Here is a 24,346-nt window from a genome sequence, read left to right as displayed (position 1 = left end):
TGATTTCTTTCAGGATATATATTTGCCGGGAAAGAGTCGACAGCATATCCAGTGGCCATCGGTGGTTGTAATCACAAACAAGTCTGATGGACGAAACTCGTTCTTGTAAAGCGAGTAGTTCTGTTGTACGCGGAACGACCTGTCATTATTTGCCAGAATTACGGCTCGATATTTTGTTTTAGTGGTGTTCTGTTCGTTAACAATGATCACGGAGTAATGAGTTAGCAAGTAAATATCACTCTAATTTGCTTTGAGGATAAATATAAAAGAAAGGAAAAAAAGATGACGAAAACAGGTTGTTTATGTTGTGATGTTTTTGTGTGTGTATGTGTCATTTTGCTGACATAGAAGTATCGTAACGTGTTTTGAAATTGCTACTGTGTATGATAAGTGCTTGAGGAAAGATTAAGAATTCACGTTCTGCATGATAATAGCAATCATAGCTTACTGAAAGAACAAATATTAGAGAGTAGAAATTAACACCGTTAGTTAAAAAAAAAAAAAAAAAAAAAGTACAAATTTTTGTGAGAAACTTGAAACCAAAGTTAATAATCTGTGAAGAGCAACGCAACTATGATCTTTTAATACCTGTAATTTCAGAAGTAAAACAGTTCTGTTTGATCGGAAATCAATTGTTTACTAATAAAAGGAAACAGTACTTGTAAATCATATTCAAAATAATTGCACTTCCCACCCAGCTGTTTTAGTTCTGTTTGTTAATATTTTTTTTTCTGTATTTATTATATGCACCTCAAACCTAGCTCTATTTCTCTTTCGAAAGCCTCTGACTGACGTTTCTAAGTTTTACAGTGTAAGGCAGAAAGGAGACAAGATTTAGGGGCAAGCATTCTTCCTAGCAGTTGAACTGATGCGGAGAGCTGGGTTCGATTCTTGATTGGGATTGATGTAATTTGGATTCCACTTTCAGTTGTGGGTAGATCCATGTGTGGGTTCTGAAAATGAGCATTAAGACTTCCACTAACCTCAACCAGTACAACTAGATATTGCATTAGTTATTTACTCGTTGCTAACGGTATCTAGGGGTCACGGTGGCTCAATGTTAGGATGCTTACCTCTGGTGTGTGGGGTCCGTGGTTCGGTCCCCGGCCAAGTTTGTGGTGAACAATATTGTGTCCGCGGATTTTCTCAGAGTACTCCCGTTGAGTTGATGTTGAGTTTAACAGCGAGGCTATATGAGACGTGGACCTACTGATTAACATGGAATCTGAACCACATGAGCTCCCACCGGGAATCGAACTCGGGTTTCCAGCGCCAAAAACGCGTACGCTAACCGCTTGGCCACGAAGAAGCTCTGAGTACTCCCGTTTCCTCCCACAGTCTCATTCCAACAATTCTTCCGTCATTTTCATTTGGCTTAATCATCCGTCTTCCTTAGCCCAAAGGGTATAATCGTGGGAGTTAAACTGAAATATTTCATTTTTGCTAAAGGTATGAATAATTATTTCTAAAAATATGACAAACAGGGAAAATTTATTTAGTTATCATTTTACATTTTTGTATTGTATAAATAGTTTTGGTACAAACAGGTGATAAACATTATTATACATAACTGTTGATTTTATCTATATTACAATATCCTGATTACATATTTTCTTGTAATTCCATTAGAAACGAAAATTATAAATGCTTAACTTTGTGTTGGACGTTGAAGATTGGAATGCAACAGGGTTAGTGAATCATTTCAAAAATCCATCATGACTCAGGGCTTAAGAGGCCTCATCCCGGCGAAATTAAAATACCGCTAATTTTACAGTAATTATGTGATATCTTCAAATAGATAAAAGATAATTGAAATATGGAACAAGAGCGCCCTAGACAATATTATTTTGCGTGAGGTACCGTTATCACAAGTCACCTAGTGGCTTTCCGTTTTCAGCTGTTTAGAAACACGAAAATAAATGCCGATTTTCAAAATGGCTCGAAATCGAAAGCAGATAAGTCAGTCGTGATAACGGTATCTCATCTAAAATGATATTGTCTAGGGCGCTCTTGTTCCACATTTCGATTATTTTTTTTTATCTATTTGAAGATATCACGTAATTACTGTAAAATTAGCGGTATTTTAATTTCGCCGGGATGAAGCCTCTTAAGTGTAATGCCCATCATTTAGTCTATGCATAACAAAGTATAGAATTACAAATACAAACAAATTTGATGAAATAATTCGTCGAATGGCAAAGCGAGAGAGAGAGACTGACGGAGAAATGAAAGTAAACAAAATCTTTGAGTTTTACGTCGCACGATTATGTCGGCTAGGCTAAAGGACATGGTGATGATGGTAAATGAATGAAATGCTGGAATTAAGAAAGTGGGAGAACCCTCAGAAAACCCATGCACGTGGTGTTTGTCAACCACAAAACTCACTTGGCACGAGTTGGGATCGAACCAAGAACTCCACTCACCGGAGGTGAATGCTGTACCACACTGAGCCATCGCGGCCCCGAGCGAGACTGTGAAAATAATGCACACAGAAAAACATGTAGGTGGCGTACTTAAAAAGGTAGGTTACATGAGTAATCCCTGTAGTTTTTGGACTTAACGTAGTTTTATAATACGGTACTTTCTGTATAAGTGTTCCATCTGTACGTACTTTCCGTATGAAACAATATAGGCGGTCAGCATCTCACATACAAATGGACGTATATAACATATAGCTGATTAATGTAACATAAGTACATTTATGTGATATACGGAAAACTTTTAGGTGTCAGAAATCCTGCAACGGCATGATGTAACATCTAATGGCAGTGCCTATGTAGCATACGGATAACGTATATTTGTACAGCGGGGGACACTTCTAAATGGTACACCTTAGCCGTAAATCTTCATATGGCTGTACCATTTAGAAGTGTCCCCCGCTGTACAATATACCGCTGTCCGGAGAACGGATTTTTCTCAATAATGGTGGTCTGCCACAAAATACAGAGCACTAATTGAACACGATTATTTAAAAGTATTATTAAAGAAAACATTTAAACGGGAGGTTTCTTTTCAAAAAGTCAAGGGACTTAAATACAAATTAAAGGTACATTATTGTAGAGAGAAATTAGTACTTTTTCTTTTAAAAGCGAATTCTTGCGTCAGTCGTGCTTTATGCAATTTACGTTATCTATATGGAGGCGAGATTAATATTTTTTCTTTTATTAGATATAATTTAAAGCAAATAAAAAACATTACCTTCACATAAGAACATAAAACAGTGAAGATAATCCTATTATTGTCGTAAGGTTATAGGATTTGCCATTACCTTACATAATAAGGCTTTTAAATTTTTACTTTTACAGATAAAAAATACTGATATCGTTATAATTATTGTAACTGAAGATCCAGTGCCAATTCTGAGAAAAATAAATAGTAACATAACCTTCAAATTGCACGTAATGCATTCATTGTTGACACACATGTCATTTATAAAGATACTGTTGATAAGGAACTAAAAGGGGCGCTTAATAAATTTTGCACAGATGGTCATAATATTTTTCTTAGTTGCAATATGATGTCTAAATTTTAAGTGAACATACTTAGATCCTTTTGCTATAAGACCATGTCAGTCAATGTAATCTCCATCTAGTGTGACGCATTTCGTCCAACAGTCTTACCATGCCTTGAGTGCACTTCGGTAAAAGGCAGGTGGCTGACTTTTACATCATTGTTTCACACAAGAAATGAGGGCCTTATTACTGTCGATTGTTTTGCCTCACAGGTGGTGGTAGACGACCAAACAAGAAGAAATCTGAAGGAGACCAATCCGGACCATAGGAAGGCTAAGGAAGGATTCCTATCTCGTTTTCATGATTTTTTGTTGAGTCATCATGGCTGTGTGAGGCTTGGCATTATCATGATTGAATTTGATGATATTACCTTCCAGCTCCGGTTTCTTGATTTGGAGAGCACGTCGTACGTTATCCAGTGACAAACAATTTCGCTTCTTGTTAATTGTGGAGCCATTCCATGGCTGAGTCATCACCGGTTTGGAACAGGAATTTCATTACCGGTCCATGGTGATCTGGAGGAAAGAGACTTCTGTGGCTCACTAGTAGAGCGTTCAGCTTTAGTGCTAGGGGTCTTTGTTCAATCGCATCTCGCTTTGTGGTGGGAAAACACCGTGTGCGTGGGTTTCCTCGGTGGTCTCCCGTTTCCTCCCACTTTCTACATTCCACTATTTTATTCATTTCTTATCATTACCGTCTCCTTTAGCCTAGCTAGCATAATCGTCGGACGTGAAACTTGAAGCTTTCATAGCGTGTACGAAGATTTGCTCCCTCTTTCTCTCCGTCTTTTCTCCGCTTTTGTGGGAAAATGAAATCTTTACGTCCCACGCTTATGGCTAGGGTAAAGGAGACGGTGATGATGAGAAATGAATGCAATTCCGGAATGAATAAAGTGACTAGAAGAACGATAAGAAGTCATACTGTTCAAAAGACTTCCAATAGGATCTATAGTGGAGGTACATATACTTTTCTTCATAAGTTCGGTAAGTTACAGAAACCTAAAGCAACATCTTAGATCGCATCGCAGATAGTAAGAATGAGCCTTATACACAGCCGTTTTGACGTGATTAGCGTCATACTAAAGGTCTGATTACTGCAGGAGGACTGTTAGTCGAACTCTTTAGTATGGCACAAACGCCGTATGCATGGGTTTTCTCGGGTTTCTTCTGTTTCCTTCCACTTTTTTCATTCCACTATTTCATTCATTTCTCAACACCATCGTCTCCTTTAGACTACCTTGCATTATCGTGGGACGTAAAACTTAAAGATTTCATTTCTTTAGTATGGCACTAATCACGCGTCAAAACGGCCCTGCAGAAGACTCAATATTTTTAACGAATGCAACAATTGAGCTTTAAAAAAAAAAACTTTAGTAATCAGAGTACACGACATCTTTTCGTTGCTAATGAACAAATGTGATAGAGTTTTAAGACTTTCCATTTTCTGTACCACATACCTGCCCTCATCACGCAATTTCCGCGTGAGATTTGTCGAGAGGTACGTGCCCCCGTATTCCCCGCGATGGCGCCTTTGATACTGCTTTTCAAGGCATTTATACGTAACCACACGAAGCAAGCCATTCTATTATTGAGCGAAGACTTTTCTTTATTGATTACGGCTCTTCTTGATACGTGTTTCTCTTTTATTTCTTTCATGCAATTTCCTTCCAAAGAAAATGTCACTCGAAGTAAAATACTGTCACGACATGCTCATCTTGACAGCTTTAACGTGGATATCGGGGTACCACCCGTATCGTTCGGTTTTGCTTTGAGTGAAAGTCCATTTTCCTAATGCATTCAACATGAACAGTACATACCTAAGCTGTTGTAGTTCACTTTATTCTTCAACTGACATTATTCGCTATACATTGATGTTTGTAAACAATTACAACACCAAAATGAAATGAAAAAAAGTGCACCCGAGTAGGGTTTTTATGTTAGAATGCAACGCTTGAATAATTACTTTCAGCAAAATATGTCATTCTTGGGCCAAGCAGCGCTCTCTGCTCACAATAGTACAGTGACAGGGTGATATATAAAAGTTAGTAAGCGTGGATAAGTGAAAACATGTAGCCAAGGGTCAGGATGTTTCATTACAGCAAGGAGCCAGCTTAGTCTACAGCAAGATTGTTTCTCGTATCGCAAAACTGATACGCGTATAAGACTTGACGCCACGACAGTGGTGAGTGCGTTGAAACAACTTAGAGAAAATAACAATACGCGGCGACGATCAGTCAGTGGACCGCGCAGTGTGAGCACACCACAGGATGATTCATCTTGTCTGCATGACTGTGGTTGACAATACATGTTAGCTCCACGTTGGAGCACGGTGACGAGTGTGGACATATTGTTTCGACGGTACTACGATGTCTGCTAAACTGTGGACTGGCAGCAAGCATGCCTTTGTGAGGCTTTTATTGACCCAGAATCAGCAACACCTTAGGCAAATCAAGAATAGGCACGTGAACACCTTCGCTGGCTTGCTGAGTAGTAGGTGGTCATGTTTCCGAACAACTTCGCTTTATTTTACAGTGGTGTATGCATAAACATTTGACGCTTTCGTAGTGGGCACAGGCTATCCATGTGCATTGTACGGCATAATGACCGAACGCCAGGTGTGATCACCATTAGGCATAACACGTGACCTCGGCTACCACACATTGAAAGGATCTCAAAAGTTAAGATCTAGATGCCGAGGTCATATCTTTCCTGCAGACAATTCAGTACTCCATACTTCAGCAGGAAAATGCACTACCACATGCATCCTGGAATGAGCAAGCCGTCTCCGAGGAACAACGGGTCCCGCTGCTTCCCTGATTTGCATAGTAACCTGACCTGTTCCATCGAACACATGTAGGATACGGTTGATGGGTACTGTGTTTGTCATAGTTTTTCAGCTGACAGTGTCAATATAATGTGAACTCGCATACAAATAACGTGACATGAGGTTCCTCAGATAGACATCCAAGCCTGTTTGATTTTATGCAACGACGTATAAGACCTTGGTGACAGTCTGTGAAAGCTTCAGGCCATACTAATTTATCACGGTTGCAGCTGTTGTCAAATTGTAATCATTTATGTACAGTTATAGAAGAAGGCTGTGGACTAAATGTCATTCTAATCTCACGTGTCTTACTTAGTTCCGTTGTTCCCGCATGCAACAGTGTATTTTAATGTGCTCAACGTTGGCTGTGACTGTAGTATGGGAATTTTATATGTGCGTCACTGTTGCAAGAAATTAAACACAAAGTGGGTACACTATGCAATTAATTGTATATATTTTCCCATAAGTACATACATACAATAAAAAAATGATCTACTTCAGCAGAGTAAAGACTGTAAACTGGATCAGATGTGCAATAAATGATTCACATTTAACACCATAAAAATCAGTTTTTTGGATCAAAACATCCTATATATATTTCAGTCAAAAAATTTCTTCTACGTCTTATATGTGGAGAACTACATATAGTGTAGCCAACCCCAAACCATCACTTAAATCAGTATGACGTGCTTATTCTGTAAAAAAAAAAAAAAAAAAAAAAAAAAAAAAAAAAAAAAAAAACCTATTTAGGGGCCGTTCAAAAATTGTGGCGCCTCTGATAAAAAAAATCAAATATATTTCATTCAAAATTTTTCTTGTAGGCCTTCTATCTGGAGAACTGCATATAGTGTAACCAAACCCAAGCTATCACTTAATTCAGTATGATGTGCTTATTCCGTAAAAAAATACGAAAACTCGATTAAGGGGCCGTTCAAAAATTTTGTGGTTCCTTATCCAAAATCTAATTATTGGCCAAGACCACAATCTTTTGATGCATTTTATGGTTTTCCTAAAATTCTTCTCAATTTTCTCAAAATCTACGCATGAGAGAGCGTGCCATTTTCTTCAACGTGATGTGTTCAGTTCGCTGATATGTAGTGGGGCACCGTGGATCAGTGGCAGAGCACTTGACTCTGGTGCGTAAGGTACTTGGTTCGATCTCCGGCCAGTTAAGTTTGTTGAGTACAATATCGTGTCCGTGAGTTTTTTTTTTTCGGGGTACTCTCGTTTCCTCCTCATTTTCATTCCACCAATTCTTCCATCATCATTCACTTCCTTTAATCATCCATCCTCCTTAGAATAAAAAGGCATAATCGTCGGACATTAGACTGAAAGATGGCTGATATGTATCTCATATTTTGATATTTTATTCCAATAAAATCCATAAAGTTTTGTAGCTATTTATACCTTTTTCCTCTATCTCGTTAGGGGCCACGGTGGCTTAGTGGTAGAGCGTTCACCTCTGGTGCTAGGGATCTCGGGTTAAAACCCTGCTCCCGCCAAGTGAACATTGTGGTGGACAAACACCGTAATGCGTGGGTTTTCTCGGGGTTCTCCCGTTTCCTCCCACTTTCTTCGTTCCACCATTTCATTCATTACTCATCATCACCGTCTCCTTTAGCCTAACCGGCATAACCGTGGGATGTAAAACTCAAAAATTTCATTTCATTTTCCTCTATCTCGTTAACCGTATTGTGTATTTATCATCTTCCTAACATCATAATGAAAAGGTTGAAGATGGAGAACACACAATAAAATAATTTCACTATCTTTCATTTTCACCAGTCATGTATTTCCTTTATCCTAATAAACGCATATTCGTGGGACGATATACTAAAAAAAAAAAAAAAAATCATTGTCTCCATTTCGAATAGTGCTTAAAATAAACAGCTTTTAAAAGAAATAATAATAATAATAATAATAATAAAACTTTTACCTCTATCTGTGGGAGTGAGCTGTCAGTAGCCAATATTATCCTAACCAATAGAAATGATTGTATTTTCAAATATGGAAAATTTTCATTTTTGTTGGTTACAATGGGTGGAGCGAACAATGGATGCATTGAATAAGGAAAAACTTGCGAGAATAGAGGTTTCGTTGCAACGGAGATTAAATCTTTTCCCAACTCCCTTTTGAGTTCTCAAGTTGAAATGCTGATTATATAGAGAGGGTTTCTTTTCTTAAATAAAGAATTGGAACTATTGAATGCGAAGCACATAGGAACTTCTTTAATGGGAAAAATATCTCTCTGTGTGTGGTAGCTATCTGCTTATTTTGAATTAGTATGCTTGTAGTCTTTGCAGAGGCGTTCCAGCTTAGTGGTCCGCACAAAAAGCCGGTTTTTCGGTTTAAGGTTTTTAGAAAAACCGAAACAGCGTTTTGAAAATTTTCCAAAAAAAAAAACGTTTTTTCTCCAAAACCGGTTTCGTTTTTCCGAAACCAGTTCGGTTTTCTCCAAAGCCAGTTATCGGTTTTCTTCAAAACTAGTTTGTTTTTCCAAAACTGTTTCTATTTCTGTCCAGAATAGTGATTCGTTGTTCTCCGGAAACGATTCCGTTTCCATAGAAATAGTTTTATGTTTTCCAAAATTTTTCATCGAAACCAGTTTCGGTGAATAACCGAACCTGGTTTTGAAGAAAACCAAAACCGCTTTCGGTGGAAGACCGAACCGGTTTTGCAGAAAACCGAAATGTCGTTTTTTTTGGATTTCGGGTTTTTCTAGAAACCGGTTTCCAGTTTTAATATATAAAAAACTGCTTTGCTCATCCCTAATTCAAACCAATACGAAATCTCTAGCAAAGTGTAAGATGAACTTCTGGAAAGACAGTAAAGGGGATCACGTGAGTAGCGCATTTATGATTGAATAGGCTTGCGTTTATTATAAGACTTAAGATTATCTAAACAGTTTGCCTTGATGAGTATGCAACCCGCGTCTCTTACATGTTTTGAGATTTTCATATTAGCGTTACGGGAAATGTATCTTTATGATTGCATGTGATATGGATAGCTACCGTTAGAGTAACCATTACCCGTGAAACCATTATCTGCTCCGAAATAATGTCTTTATCTATCCATTTCGAAAAACAGAATTGAAAAATTCGCATGTGAAGTAACGGATGTGTTAACATTAGAGTCTTAAACATTAATATTTACTGATAATGTGAGACGAAACGAGGGAATTCGAGGAAGCTAACAAAACACTATGTTATCTACCACAAATTCGCGTGGCCTAGGGTCAAACCATGGAGCCCTGGTTGTACCGCAGAGCCACTGTGTTAATCAGTAAATCGGCTGAAGTTTAGTTGCATAAATTATATTTACTCGCTTTGTCATAAAGATATTTGTCGAGTAACCTAACTCTTTCCCCTTGTTTAAAGTCTGCTGTATGGTAAATTTAAATATTGTTGAACACATAAGGTGAATAGGCGCAGTCTTCATGCATATCATTGGCTATATGAATATATTCTAGGGGGGCACCAAAGCCTAGTGGTCAGAGCGTTGGTCTGCTCGGTGCTCCCTAAGTTTCAGCGTCGTGAGGCAAACTGAGGAATCACGTGGATAAAAGATGTGAGAGCCACTAGGTCTAGAAAGCTCGTGATACGCCTGTTAAGAGACAGGATGACGCAGCACGGTGACCTCGGTTCGTTGTTAGGCTGGACGTAGTTCAGACGATCGCTAACAGATGGCGTTGGAGCGGCTCAAGCCCATATAGGCTGTCATGCCAGTGGTTAGTTTATGTGAATATATTTTGTTCTTAACATGCGCAAAGAGAATGTTGGGAACCTTATCAGGAGTACTTCGCATTTTGAGATTTGTGTCTGCTACGCGGGATGGAAACTCGCGAGCTCTATAAGTAGGGGTTGCCATATGTCCGTGTTTTGTACGAACTGTTTGTATTTTGCAGTCCGTGCCCGTATCGTACAAAGCATGAAATAGGAAAATGTCCGTATTTGATAGTTTTTGGAACTGCCTGAAAATTTCCGACTAGGGAAACGCTAAAATCTCGGGCGAAAAGAATTGTGTTTTCATCATATGACTTATATTTTAGTTATTATTAATAAAGTAGGTTATGTTTTTAAGAAAGTGTCTCATTTTTCAATTCCAAGGTTCTTTCGATTACATTTAATGTTCGTAATATGATGGAATGATGTGTTATATTTGTGTTAATGAAAAAAATTATAAAAAGGTTAGTTTCTGATAGCGTTTTAAGTATTGGAGTAAACAATTGTGTGATCACCTAAAAAAAAGGTGATTTTTAGGTAAGAAATTTCAAAAATATTTATTCTATGTTTATTCACCGTACCTTTGATGGGTCGTCATTTTAAGGCCTGTCCGTATTTTGGATTATGGCAATCCTACCTATAAGTGGTGTGAGGTGCAGGTAGCTAGAGACGAAACTAAGCATACCAGAGAAACACCACCACAATAAAGATGATAAAAATAAGGTGGAGTGGCTAAGGATATTCAAAATAAATAGAAATTTACATAAAAATGCAAATAGAATGCTTTAGCATACATAATTCCCTGCTTGGAGATAAAGGTGATCTCCTGTGGAAGCCGCCACTGCCACACTTAATAGTCGGTAGAGCATTTGTAACTGAATATGAAATAACAAAAGATCTCAGGGAATTCTTGGACTACAGTCATGGTCTGGAAGCTACTTATAGAGAGTTTTAAAAATAAACAAAAGGCAAAAAAAAAAAATTTCAAAACAACAGGTAGCAGCCTGTTAATAACTCTCTATACTCATGACTGTGTTCTGTTAGTTCTTTGGGCGTAATTCTCCCTGGGCCCCATTCAGGGAGATGGTCAGATGTACAAAGACAAGGAGAAATGTTTCCTTGACTCACACTCCTGAAAACAAAACATAGGAATTAGCATCAGGTACTAACCGTGCAGGAAAAACAGACCCCTAGAAATACTTTGTATAGATGAAGGTTTATTGCTGCCTTGGTAGACCATGGATGAAAATCAACACACTTAACACTTCCATTTTAAGATACACTTATATTGAATTTCTATTACTTATGGTGCACCACACACACACTCTTAATTGAAATGCACACAATTTTCCCACTGGAAAATTTATAAAAATTAAAAAAAAAAAATAATGTGAAATTGATTTAAAACTGGAGATCTGTTTGCTCTCTTAATTGATCTGATTCACTACATCAATACATACTCCTCATCATTTTAAGTTCACAGTCTCTGTCCGTCTTTCAGAGAGGAGGATGATAATAGCACATAAAATAGTAATACACACTTTATACGTGAAAATAAAAAAAATGATCAATAGATATATATTCGATGCACTGTTCATTCAAAAAGGTTGACACACAGTTCCTGCTGAAAATAACCAAGGTAGTGTCCACATTCTCATTCCACTAAAACAAGAAATGTTCCTGACGATTCTGACTCACTGAATGGTCACAACTCTGCTGGAACTGAGATAAGGCATATCAATAAAATAGACAAATTAGGCTCCTGCTTGTTTCCTTGTGCTAGAGTCCAAGGATGGCACTGCCGTAATAGCGTGACAGGCCATGAATCTCTCAGATAGAGATTTGAATATCAAATTCCAATTCCATACTGGGAATTAGTGAAATGCACCACTGTGCTACTAAGAAAGTTTATAGACGAATCACGGCTAATTGGTACTGCTGACCAAAATATAGCGACAAGCCATAGTTAAATTAATGATTGAAACTATCATGTTCAGACGCAGTAACTGATTATAATGTAGGTTCCAAAATATTAAGGTTGACACTGTTCGAAACGCTTGACTTAATTCACAATAAAATGGATGGTTATCAGCACTGTTCACTAGTACAAATAAGTACCCGATACATGTCGGTACATGTATAATAAACACAGGAATCCTGGGGAGCGATTCTCTCACCTTCCTGGGTCGATTTCTTCCCGGTACTTGAGAAGTATTTAAGACCTCACACACGATAGTTGAAGTGTACTCTTCGGTGCCTATCTAACCACTTCCCCGTTCAGCCACTGAACAAGGTTATTAAACTCTGATATTCCAAGAAAAGCGGGACTCGCTCTTCTCGGAATCTTCCCACAAAGAGTTTGATGCCGCAGGCAACTTATCATGGGTGGTCTCCTACAAACAGACCACAGAAACTTGCTTCTGACTGCATAGTTCGCCAGACACCTATGAGAGGTGCTGCCCTCATCTTCGATGGCGGTCACTTTGAAAAGCTTCTGACCAAAACAGAAGTCCATAGCATTAACACATAAACATTTACTATTTTCACTCAAACCAATACTTTGCATAATAGAAAAACATGATAATATATACAAAAATAAAGAAAAATATACACAGAATACATTGATAATATTATACAGGACTGTCATCTCTCGTGGTATTATAGGGAAGTCTCTTTTCCTTTGGCTTCCCTTCAAACCTTCTGCTACTAACCCTAGTAGCCATGCTTGCAAGAGGGAGAGAGAAGAAAACATCTTAGGTTACTATTAAATTTGAAAAATACAAGAGCCAAATGTCTTGAACGCAGGGAAACACGTTGACAAATATAGTCATGAATTTAGAACGGTCTTTCCAAGAACTATTGAGCGTAATACGTTAATATTAATATTTTACATATAAAATGAATCAAAATAAAATACAATTTTCAAAGCTGCTGTGCATCCTGGGAAAATTTCTTAGGTCCGCTAGCTGACGGGGTAACGAACTTTGGTGAAGAGGGGTGGAATGACGCTTTGAGCTTGCTACTCGAGAAATTCTTTTAAAAGGTGTAGAAATCGCACCTATACAAATTCAAAAACTATCATGTTGACGCTAAAATTTTTACAACCTTTTCAACAAAGCATGTTGAGCGTCAGTCAGCAATGTATCCAATACAGCATTGCTTTACAAGAGGAAGTGAACAGGATACTTCCTATATGTAATGAGTCATATTCTCTTGCTCATTTAGTGATTTCTTCAAGCGTGAGTTGTTATAGACCTCACATGCAGTTATCGATGCAGACAAGAGTCGCCGAGAAAAAAATTTCTCTGTCCACGTAGCTCTGTCTCCCAAAGTTCAAACTTCTATGCATGAATCCACACAAGAATCCTTAGTATATTCTTTAGTTTCTTCTTTAATTAATTAAATGTAGTATAGAATAATAACAATCTCACTTCATTTCCATATATAATATATACAATACAATGTCCCAGTGATGAGATGCACGCAATAATTAAAAGGTTCATTAGCCTATAAAGGAAAAATAACATACATAATTAAATACAATATACAACAATATTGTATTAATACTTCCGTATTACGCTCGGTGTTTACCCATTAATATTCATAATAACAAGATAATATTTAATATGCACGCTAATTTAAAGCAATTAATTTTTCCACAAATTGATAAATTTAAATAATGATATGTAAATGTGCCCCTCATCTGCATTTTGATATGCAGATGAAGGAGAAGGAACTCGGCCTTCTACAGTGGGTGGCAAGCCAGACCTCGAGTCAGGGCGAGTGCGATCCGCAGTGACGTTAAGAGTCTTCATCCCGGCGAAATTAAAATACCGCTAACTTTAAGGTAATTATGTGATATCTTCAAATAGATAAAATATAATCGAAATGTGGAACAAGAGCGCCCTAGACAATATTATTTTACATGAGATACCGTTATCATGACTCACTTATCTGCTTTCGATTTCCAGCCATTTAGAAAATTGGCATTTAATTTCGCGTTTATAAATGGCTGCAAACGAAAAGCTACTAGGTGACTCGTGATAACGGTACCTCACGCAAAATAATATTGTCTAGGGCGCTCTTGTTACATATTTCGATTATCTTTTAACTATTTGAAGATATCGCATAATTACTATAAAATTAGCGGTATTTTAATTTCGCCGGGATGAAGACTTTTAATGAGCGCAAGTTCCGTTGGCGATAGTGAGCCGAAGCCATTAATGAGCACCAGCCCAATGTAGTTAGTGAGAGGAGACCCACGGTGGCTCAGTGGTAGAGCGTTTACCTCTGGTGCGTTGGGTTCCTGGGTTGATCCCCGGCCAGGTAAGTGGTAGCGTCCGTGGGTTTTCTCGGAGTACTCCTGTTTCCTCCCACTTTCTCATCTCACCAATTCTTCTATCATTAATTGTATGTTTTAATCATCGTCTTTGTTAGCTTAAAAAGCATAATCGTGGGACGGTAAACAAATATTTCATTTCATTTTTGTACTTACAAGAAGAAGGCACACTTTGATAAGTAAACTTCGGACTTTTTTGCGAGGAGGTAGTGCACATTCAAAGAGTTAATATTACAAACTGGAAGAGCGCAATAGGCAAAAATAAGGGAGAAAAACAGTCTTCTACTCGCCACATATACCGTTCGACGCGCAAATTTATCAAGTGACGGCATGAGTAAAGTGTGTAACTTATATGCAAAGGGTTCCGGGTTCGATTCCGGTTCGAGTCAATCCTTGTTTTGTTTTTTGCTTCAACTAATAAAGTAACCATTTATAACTATAAATAAAATAATAAAATAATTCTTCTCACTCTGCCACGCCGTCACTTGATAAGTTTCCACGTCGTACGATATATGCGTCGAATAGAAAACTTCAGGACGGTTTTGATCCGTCATTTTTGCCCATTGCGCTCTACCAGTTTGTAACATTAACTCTTTAAATGTGCACTACCACCTCGCAAAAAATGGCCCCGGAGTTCACTTACCAAAGTGTGCCTTCTCCTTGTTAGTGAGAACAAGATCGAACAAGTGTGAGTCTCATTGACAATAGTAAGTCTAAGCTCGAATAAATTCCGATAACGAAATGGCCATCCTTGATACACAATAAAAATGAACAAGTGAAATATATATATAAAGAGAACATACTAGTCAACATTCTTACAGACACAATAGGCATACAAAAAGAGTTTTCCAGAATTGGAGTTTCAATAAGCAATTAAATAATAGTTGCGCACTCTTGATGAACTGTGAGAATCTGAGATGGTAGTGTTTTGTTCTCTAAAATAACTAAGAGAAAGTGGTAATTAAATATCCGAACGAGATGTTTGTTTCTGCTAATTGGATTAGCTGTACACAATAACAACGTGCTGAACGAAAGAACAGGATTAGCAAAAATGAAAGCGTTGCTTTCCTGGAGAATTGAAGCACTTGTCGTCAAAAAAAGGAAAGTAAACACATGTTTAAACCTGTTGTTCTGAAATCACGGTTTCTAGATGATCAAAAATAGTCAAACTTTAAACTCAATATGCAATATCCAGGAGACTAACTTGGTTGTAGGATCACTTTCGTTGACAAATCGATGTTCTTTTGTTAAACTTCCAACTCACAGAACAGGCGGAATAAAGTAGCTGGGAGAAATGTATATTGGAACTTACTCATGGAAAATTTACTATCAGGACTAACGAAGAGTGAAGATACTGTTTACTGTTAAATCTGTGGATTCGTGTAATTGTTAAAGTTGTTAAGGATACAAACAATGGAATCGTGGATTAGTTTGTTTAAGGAATATACCTGATGGTAATGACGAATTAAGATTTTATTTTCAGACTGTATTCTGGAGGTTTCAGAAGTATCTGGTTAACAATGCTGTGAACCGACATATACATTCCTCTCAATTGCTAAGGGTAGAGGACAAAGCTTCTTCCTGGATCGAATCTAATATTTATTTTGTTTAGACTTTCAGGAAGATTGAGTGGTCTTGCAATGACTCCTTTATGCCACAGTGTACGAAGAATTATGGCGGCCAAATTGGTTTTAGTTCGATGATGACTACTCAGAATGTCATCTATCATTACCGTTTATTTGTTTTCGACTTCCTCACCTGGGTTACCTACTTCTTAAGTTAAGTAACTTTGCAGTTGCCTCATAATCAGGACCCAAAATTTCTATATTAAAAACTGGAACACCCTGTGAAAACTTACAGTATAATAATACTATAGACTTACTCTTGTCTTAAATATTACAAGAAATCCGGGACGTTTGAGAGGTGGAAGACCTATTCAGAATGCATATAGTGTAGCCAAACTCAAGCTATCACTTAACTCAGTATGATGTGCTTATTCCGTAAAAAGTACGGAAACTCGATTTGGGGGCCGTTCAGAAATTTTGTGTCCCCTGACACAAAAACTAATTATTGGCCAAAATAAGAAATATTTAGATTAATTTTTCTTTTTGGATCATTCTTAAAATTCTTGTTCGTTGTTCATTGCTACTAGAGTAAATTTTCTTCACAATTGCGCAACAATGTCCATTGTTCTACTTAATACACTTAGTTTGTTCTTGTTGTTCATCGTAGATGACTCAACTAACCTTTAAGAAATGTTTTCTTTTCCCTTTATTGATTTTATTTTATTTTGTTCAGTGATTCATAACAGATAAATTTACCGGTAATAAGGAACGCAAAACCATATATGTTGTCGTTAAACGAAGGTAATAAGCGAACCGTTATTGTTGAAGAATTAAGTTAATTAAGAAACCATTTGTCTTACTATTGTGTAAGCTTGTTGCTATGGAAGCAGTTCAAGCCATATATTTGTCATTTGTTATTTCAGCAATCAATAAAATATAAAAGACAGACTACAAAAGAAAAAAGTCGTTCAATTTTCTTTTTCCAAGGTTTCTGTAGTTTCTCTCTCCTGTATGAAATAGAGTAAAAATTTCAGTTAAATTGCCACGAACCGCAGCCATTGCATCATTCTTCGATTATATTCGAGTAGAACACTAGATACACATTTGATATTTACCGATTGGACCTTTATTATTTATTATTAATTGTCAATCTTCTGGCATTTTTGGCGATTTAACAATAATAGAGTAAAAGAACGGTTGTGAATGTTTTCTTGTAATTTTACTAGAAGGTTTTGAATTCTAGTTACCGAGTAGTGGCGACTCAGAGGACAGACGATGTGCTTACTTAGAACCACAACTAACCGAGATGAACTACAGCTGCTTTTTAGAGTTCCAAACTGTCGGAATTCTTATTGAACGGCTTTCTCCGTCTGTCTGTTGACAGGTTTCAGAGAAAAAACTGTAAGCGATATCGAGATGCGGCTTTCTGTAATCTATTTAGGGTCCCAAGGATATGTTTCATTTCCTTTCGATTAGACCTCTTTTCAAACCAAAAGAGGTTCAAATTAGTAATTTCCGGTTTCATAGTTTATCACCACATTAAGAAGAAAACTGTATATGGCGTACGTAAAAACACAGGTTATATGTGTAAATCCTGTAGTTTTTGGACTTAACGTACAGCAAACGTACAACTGAAAAAGTATACTTTATACGTAATTTCCCGTATAAGTGTTCCGAATAAACGCACTTTCCGTACGAAAGAAAGAACTGTGTATAACCGGTTAGGATGTAACATACAGGTGGACGTATGTAACATATAGCTGACTATGCAACATATGTATATGTATGTAATATACGGAAGACTGTTAGATGTCATACATCCTGCAACGACATGATGTAACATCAACGCAGGAGAAGTATGTAGCATATGGATAACGTACGTTTTGTATTGATTTCCGTAGTAAGCATAAAGATTCCGTATATTTGTACAATATACGGCTGTCCGGATAACGGATTTTTCTCAGTGCATAAAACAAAAATCGTAAAAGATAACGAGAAGGGTTTCTTGTAAACGATCCAGCGTCTCAAGACAACAAACATACCATGGCTATCTGGCGTACGCGCCTTTGGCATGGGAGACCCGGGTTCGATTCCCAGCAGTAGCTCATGTGGTTCGGATTTCACGTTATTCAGTAGGTCCACGTCTCATATGGCCTCGTTGCAGAGCGGGTTGTTAAACTCAAAATGAACTCAATACCATGGCTATCCACAACACTCAACCGAAACCGGAAATTGTTTAAATTAACTACTGATTTCCGGACAGGAAAAACTGTAACTGCTATTAAGGTATATATTTGTAATCAGTTCAGCGTGATAATAATTGGCTTTATATCAGGCTCAATTGTTGTACATAACACTCAGCAGGCAAACCAGTTCTACTCGTGTTGCAAAGCATCGCTCGTTTCTTGAGTTAAAATTCGTTCAAAACATTTGTTCGTCTTGTGAAACACTTGCAGATCAAGTTGCTCACAAGCCAAGGTTCTAGTATGTACAAGGAAAATAAATCTGGCTAGTATCTAAAAGAAACCAATTTGAGCACAGGATAGCAGGAAAAATGAGGCATTCTCCCGAGGTTTCAATAAAAACTGGACCTCTGGCGAGAGGCCTATAGTTTAAATGACCTAGGCATGGACCATAGACTTGCCTTCAGAGCAATCCCAATCGGCCCTAACCGATGAGTGAAGGTAGACTGCCTACAAGTCGAGTATAGCATAGGTCTGCTATATCCTGACCGATATAACTTTTACATTTTTTTTTAACTTAAAACAATAGTTTTTTCTAGTGTTAAAAGTATTTTGAAGAAGTAATATACCGAATTTCATTTTACTATTGTTATTATCTTCTTACATCTAACCAGTTAGTTTTTGTTATGCAAATAGGAATTGTTGTCTTGGAGGGCATAGCAGTGGCATGGGTGCTCCGGCCTAGTATAGTCTTAAGCGTATGTCTATTCGAAGATGCGTTTTCGATGCGTAACCCCCCGCAATGAACGCGACCTAGGAGGCTTCTCGGTAATTTTACTTTCACCAGAGTTATAAATTATACTGTGAGCCAGTCAGGGTTTGCAGATCTTGTTTTTCCAGGTCCAGGTTTATAATAACAGAGTATTAGTACTCTGCACAAAGCACCTTGCAAGCAGGTGTTTCTTGCTAAAATCACCCTGCCTGGCAACACCTCTTTCTTTTTTTTTTCCTTTCTTTAGACATCTTTTAAACAGTAGGTGGTCTATTGTTCCGAAACGCACCAAATACGCTCGTGCCGACGTTTCTGCGCGTTTTTTATTGCTTTGGCAGCGCATTGTGATTAATCATACATATTTAAACACATGCTCAGCGTATTCCAAGCGTACGCATGAGCAATATAATAAACGCGTTGCGAACGCGTCGAATAGCCGTGCACTAAGTATGTTGCTCCAGTGCGATGCGCTATTCCCAGTACAACCCTGAGCTTTTTTTTCATTAGAGGAATGGTATTTGCACTCAGAACAATGATATATTTTCGTTTTAAGGCTCAGGGTTTACGCTCATTCTGTAAACTAACCTAAAATCTAATGACCTATACGACTTACAAGCCTAAGCTAGAATAGGCATCATCCTATCACTTCTAGAAAAAAAGCTGGCCCACAAAAGGGTTAATTGTAGCAATATTTTTAAAAGTATGTCTACAGAATCCAAAATTATAACCATAATCAGAATCGCCAGAATATAATCCTTACATCAAGTATAGTTAAGACACCAACACCATCTGTACAACAGTTCTATCAAACACTTTAGTCTGCACACTGATCTCCGAATGGGTGTAGTACATCTGGTTGTCCTAACTAGAACTTGGCAATTGTGGTGTGCCTATAAAATATTCAAATTATAATGTAGCATACATCGAGATCTTTATGTCGTCAAATTTTGAATGATCCGAACATCAATCCATCATCTTTCCTGAGTGTGTCTTGTCCCCTCCCTAGACCTGCGATTAATATGATTGTACCTGTAGGGAAAAAAAAGTCCAACAGTCGTTTTGAAAATCTGTTTGCTCTGTTTCCGCATTGTCTTTACACACCAACCTAAATGTTAGAGCAGCGGCTGTTAATAGGTCATATTCCGCTGTAAAATTCTAGTATCTGTGACGCAGGAAACGTTATTTTCGTGTGAATCAGCTGACCTTTTTTTTTTTTTTTTTTTTAAATTCCTGTTGCTGATCGATAATTGCGGAAGGATCCACTGAATATAATTCCTTAAGCAATTAAGAGCCGTGGAGTAGAGAGATGTGTTTCATTGTCTCCATAATGGCAGCACTGCAGGAATTCACCGTTGACGCAGTTTCTGTTCCACTCAACAGCGATCAATCATTACGCTCAGTGTCCTCGTGGACTTTGTTTAGAAGAAGTGTGTGGAAGCAACACTCTTCGAGAAGAATGCTTCAGCGTTCGATCCAAGATTTTTTTAAAAAAGAAATTTCTTCGCAATATTTCACGAAACAAAGAAGGATTAGTATTTTATAACACTTTTTTTTATGATTCACCAACAAACTCGTGGTTTTGATTCGACAGTTCTTCCCTTCCCAGTTAGTTCTAAAGGATGAAAATTGCCTAGATTCACTTATACAAATTTACTAAATAGAATTCTAAGAATGTTAGTAAATTATTCTTCGAAATTACCATGACCTAGTTTTTTTTTAAGTCCTCGGCTCGTGTAAAATTTGCCCACACGCTAATGACTAGGGATGCGCACGAGACGAGTCGAGACAGGATTTTTCTGACAAAATTCGAGTCGAGACACGGCTTTTCCAATAGAAAAATATACGTTTTTCGACTCGAGACATCACTTTTACAGCACACTTTCGAGACGAGACAGCCACAAATCTTGCCTCGTGCGCGTCCCTACTAATGACATATCTTGGAGTCAGATAGGAAGCAGCGCCAGCTGTTATCTTGTGAATTATTGTTAATCAGCGTGACTCTCAGACTCAGGCGTTTTGTGTTCATAATAAGGGTTGAAAATACCTAAATACTTTCGTCTTAATCACGCGCGCTCCCAGAAAGCGTGGAGGGATCCAATACTGCAAGCCACTACCTCTATATAACATGGAACGGGTATTATTCTGTATCCGATAAGTAATTGTAAAATACTTCCACATATATTTTCATAAATAAATGATAGAACTCGATTGTGTTTATAAGAGAGAGAGTATAGATTAAGTGTAAAATGAAGTGCTACATCAGTCATTTCCCTGTTAAACAATTGTAGTTTTGTTAAGAAAGTGTACAAAGGTGTGTTCAGTTAGGAAGCTTTGGGAGAGTTCGTACCCGGTGGATCTCCCTCCGTGGAGTACTCCTAATATTGATGTTTATGCAACCCATAATTCGTATATGTTTTAAAGTTTGCATATGGTTTTGCTTTTGAGTTTGAAGGCTTTCCTTGAAAAATGAAATGAAGTGGAATCTTTGAGTTTTACGTCCCACGGTTATGCCGGTTAGGCTAAAGGAGACGGTGATTATGAGAAATGAATGAATGAAATGGTGGAATTGAAGAAAGTGGGAGGAAACGGGAGAACCCCGAGCACGGTGTTTGTCCATCACAAAGTTCACTTAGCAGGAGCAGGGTTTGAACCCGGGACCCCATGCACCAGAGGTGAACGCTCTACCACTGAGCCACCGCGGCCCCCTGACTTTCCTTGAGTTTGAAGAAATAATACATAAAAATAGATGAGCAGCACTAGTTGTTTGAAGGCATACACAGTAGACTTAATAATAATAATAATAATAATAATAATAATAATAATAATAAAGCTTCTAATGTATTAGTGATGCAGGTGTATAAAATGCAGTAGTGGCTAGTTTTACGTTGTTCAACATCTCAGCATTTTCATATAGTTGAGTAGTAAAATTATATATGTACTAAACGCAGTGGGTAGACGACACAGCCACTTTTTGAACTTTCTGGTTGCAGAGCAAACATGCCAAAGCCACTGTACCAATGAATTTGAAGTTTAAGATTTCCTTATGTTACCTTCTGAACTTCCCACTTAGTCTCTATACTTGACTTTCAAAGCATGTCTGATATATTGTGAACGAATTTGTTTATTACACTTTTTTTTTCACCTAGGAATGTAATTAAGGAGTTTTGCCAATAACTAATCATTAGTGTAGAATTGTGTTTTATTTATTTATTTATTTTTTAGTTAAATGTAATTTACCTACTGATAAATATTCACAATCTGGCGATAAATAACTAAATTACTTAAACGTTTGCTTCCATTGCGTAAGCTTTGCTTTATGAGAGTAAGTATTCCTGTTGTAAAATTTACATTTAATGGCTTGAGACTGCTTCTTGCCAGGTCCCATCAGTTCTCTTCTAAGTTGAAATATACTGTACTGTACTCTACTTAATCATTTTACTCATTGCAAAGATACCGAAACTGATGTAAACTGTGACTTTTTAGTAACCCTTACTTTGAGGCATAGGATTGGTGAGTTCCCGATATTGCATTGCATTAACAGTGTTGTACTGAATGAGTCAAGGTTCTGAAAACCAAGTTTCAATGTAAATCAACTGCCATTCGTATAAGATATATCTGGCAAAAAATAAATCGTGAATTATATTAGATTAGAAGTTCTAGCAGTCATTCAGACTTTCTTGGTTTTCATTACTCAGGTACAGAAATACAAAGATGCAGAATTCCTTAAGAGTCTTCATCCCGGCGAAATTAAAATACCGCTAATTTTACAGTAATTATGTGATATCTTCAAATAGATAAAAGATAATCGAAATGTGGAACAAGAGCGCCCTAGACAATATTATTTTGCAATGAGATACCGTTATCACGACTCACTTATCTCCTTTCGATTTCGAGCCATTTTGAAATTCGGCATTTATTTTCGCGTTTCTAAACAGCTGAAAACGGAAAGCCACTAGGTGACTTGTGATAACGGTACCTCACGCAAAATAATATTGTCTAAGGCGCTCATGTTCCATATTTCAATTATCTTTTATCTATTTGAAGAGATCACATAATTACTGTAAAATTAGCGGTATTTTAATTTCGCCGGGATGAAGACTTAACAGAGTCCATTCCACAATGAAGGTCCAAGTACGGAACCCGTAGCCAGAGCATACCATCATTGTACTGTCGGATTTCTGAGAACTCATTATCAGGGAATCCGTTCGATCAAGAAGACCTTTTCCTCTCCTGTTATCATTTTCAGCACTGTTTGTTGTTTACCGTCAGGAGTTGCTGCGACAGAAAATTGCCATGAAGCAATCAAATCATCCTGTATAGAACTCATGGTGTATGTATGTTAGGAGTTGTGATCTCTACCATTTAACTCTGACACACAGATATACAGGTCATGGGTGTCCGAACTCACGACCCTGACGCTCGCAAGCTCGACACTCGTGCTCAACAGGACCCAGGCTCAATAATTGAGCTCGAGCGAGCCCGAGCCTCAATGAAATAAGTCAAGGCTATCCTAAATAAATGCCGAGCCTGAGTGAGCGCGACCCAACTGAGGGAAATGAGCCCAAGCGCGTGTGAACGCGAGCCCAATTGAGAGAAGTGAGCAAGAGCCCAAGTGAACATGATCCCAGTTGAAAGAAGTAAGCACGAGCCCGAATGAGGCCAGTACAACATGGCCATCTATGATGCAAGGTATAATGGAATGTGTACGGGGGTATACGGCTTATACCCAACTAAAATTTTTATAGTCTGCCGTATATCCACTTTACGAAATAATAAATGTATATGGGAGTGAGAGTACTACATTTTTTTGAAAATATTCGAGCGCGTATCTACCAAAAATTCTATCATTATGTCACTACAGATAGGGAAATGGAAGGGATCCTCTCTTGAAGCTGGTAACTTGTGTTATGTCAATGCACTCTGTACAAAGGTTGTGGTTTGAGACTTTATTTTCTAAAAGGTAGTTATAATTTCGTGTGTTGAGAATTACGATAATATATCTAGTAGCTGTAATATATAACAGAAGACGTACACATTGGTAAAAGTTTATCTTCTGTAGTAATCTGTAAGTTATAGTAATTCTTTTAGCGAATTGGTGACTTATGTTCTGTGTCCCTTTTCTTTGTAACTAGGACAAATAATACTGAACAAGTGCGGAAAACGTGTAGGATGTTTGTCGTTTACATGAATCATGCAACCATGAATAATTCTGATAGTCTACCTGTAGACGTGTGACGCAGGAACATATTTGGAAGTGTGTGCTAGAGTAACCCCAAAGTTTTTTTTTAAATTTTCTTTCTCTCTTTTTGTTTTTCTCGTCTCGTTTTTGTTAATCTTTTTAAGTATAACTGTACTTTAAAAAGGATTTCAGTGTCTTGAAATGACTGGTTTCTTATGGTAGAATTACAGGCTTAGTCTGCACCTAATGCG

The 24,346-nt window shown here is 37.6% G+C and overlaps 1 protein-coding gene across 9 annotated transcripts in view; it reads left to right on the top strand.

Moving 5' to 3' along the window:
* The window catches only part of dop (microtubule-associated serine/threonine (MAST) protein kinase dop), a 1,172,801-nt gene that overhangs the window by 951,387 nt on the left and 197,068 nt on the right, over positions 1-24,346 (top strand). The window lies entirely within an intron of this gene.

The sequence above is a fragment of the Thermobia domestica genome, chromosome 6 (assembly GCF_964235325.1).
Source record: "Thermobia domestica chromosome 6, izTheDome1.hap1.1, whole genome shotgun sequence".
Lineage (NCBI taxonomy): Eukaryota > Metazoa > Arthropoda > Insecta > Zygentoma > Lepismatidae > Thermobia > Thermobia domestica.
The sequence above is the reverse complement of the archived record's forward strand: the minus strand, read 5'-3'. Positions and strand labels throughout refer to the sequence as shown.